This window comes from Protobothrops mucrosquamatus, unplaced genomic scaffold (genome assembly GCF_001527695.2).
Source record: "Protobothrops mucrosquamatus isolate PMUCROS unplaced genomic scaffold, P.Mucros_1.0 scaffold27443, whole genome shotgun sequence".
Classification (NCBI taxonomy): domain Eukaryota; kingdom Metazoa; phylum Chordata; class Lepidosauria; order Squamata; family Viperidae; genus Protobothrops; species Protobothrops mucrosquamatus.
In genome coordinates this window covers 1-1,807 of record NW_015413189.1, presented here as the reverse complement: position 1 = coordinate 1,807, position 1,807 = coordinate 1, and the positions used below count along the sequence as shown (strand labels likewise).

The 1,807-nt window shown below is 40.6% G+C and overlaps 1 non-coding gene across 1 annotated transcript; it reads left to right on the top strand.

Moving 5' to 3' along the window:
• Nucleotides 1–1,683: 1,683 nt before the first annotated feature.
• Nucleotides 1,684–1,765, top strand: TRNAL-UAG. The gene has a single exon. It is a non-coding gene; the product is annotated as a tRNA-Leu (tRNA).
• The last annotated feature ends 42 nt before the right edge of the window (nt 1,766–1,807 follow it).

Here is a 1,807-nt window from a genome sequence, read left to right as displayed (position 1 = left end):
GATTTTAGGTAGGGATGATTTTAAGAAAATTTTAATTGACACACAGCTTCGAATATTTGGCTTTTAATTTGGTTTTATGGGGGTTTTTTTGTTCTTTGATGTATTTTGTTTGTCTGTTTTAATATGCTGTGCACCGCCCTGAGTCCTACGGGAGAAGGGCGGTATATAAATTAAATTATTAAATTAAATTAAATTAAAAAGATAGACAGATAAAATAGATAGGGAAGGTAGGTAGGTAGACAGACAGACAGATAAGATAGACAGATAGATGGGGAAGGTAGATAGGTAGGTAGACAGACAGACAGGGAAGATAGGTAAACAGACAGATAGGATAGACAGATAGATAGGGAAGGTAGGTAGGTAGGTAGACAGACAGGGAAGATAGGTAAACAGACAGACAGGATAGACAGATAGATAGGGAAGGTAGGTAGGTAGGTAGGTAGACAGACAGGGAAGGTAGATAGGTAGACAGATAGATAGGATAGACAAATAGATAAGGAAGGTAGGTAGACAGACAGACAGATAGGGAAGGTAAGTAGGTAGACAGACAGACAGACAGGGAAGATAGGTAGGTAAACAGACAGACAGGATAGACAGATAGATAGGGAAGGTAGGTAGGTAGGTAGGTAGGTAGACAGACAGAGGGAAGATAGGTAGGTAGGTAGACAGACAGACAGACAGATTCGATAGATAGGGAAGGTAGGTAGACAGACAGACAGGGTAGGTAGATAGATAGATTAGATAGATAGATTAGATAGGGAAGATAGGTAGACAGACAGACAGGGTAGGTAGGTAGACAGATAGATTAAATAGATCGGGAACATAGGTAGGTAGGTAGACACACAGACAGATAGGGTAGGTAGGTAGGTCTGCCACAAAGAAGAGGGGGTCAAATTATTCTCCAAAGCACCCGAAGACGGGACAAAAAACCATGGATGGAAACTACTCAAGGAGAGAAGCAGCCTGGAATTAAGGAGAAATTTCTTAACAGTGAAGACAATTAACCAGTGGAACAACCTGCCTCCAGAGGTTCTGGGTGCTCCATCACTGGAGGTTTTTAAGAAGAGACTACTTGTCTGGAATGGTAAAGGGTCTCCTGCCTGAGCAGGGGGTTGGACTAGAAGACCTCCAAGGTCCCTTCCAGCTCTATTCTATTCTATTCTATTCTATTCTATTCTATTTTCTATTCTATTCTATTCTATTCTAAAAAGGGTCATGATATTTTTTTTTTTAAATAAGACCAATGAATCCGGAGATGAAAAAAAGCTGGAGAGCAGCGCCATCTGGTGTCCAGTGCGCGCAATAGCCACCCTACCGTGGGAAATCCACGTTGCTCTTTTCAACATGGAGAAAAGGCCGCTAAAAATATTTAGAAATATTTTTCTTAAAAAAAAATACTTGGGAAGGGGGGAGGGAGAGGCTTTACAACGGCTGTGCAAAAAAAGACACACTGTAAAAGATTAAAAAAAATATTTAATTTAAGCATTTCTGCAAGGAAAGTCGGGAAAAAACCCCAAATACTCCCAAGTCGGAAGATAATCTTGCAACAATTAAAAAAAATAAAAAAAGAGGGGAAAAAATTGCATTATTTTTAATGCGGGGCGTTTCTGTTTTGCAAAAGGAAACCAACGGCTGCTTTTGCACGGTCTTGATCTGCGATTGAGAGTTCCTTTCTGAGCAAGTGGTAGCGTGGCCGAGTGGTCTAAGGCGCTGGATTTAGGCTCCAGTCATTTCGATGGCGTGGGTTCGAATCCCACCGCTGCCAACAGAATTTTTTTTTAATTTTCTTTTTTCTTGCAAGTAATTT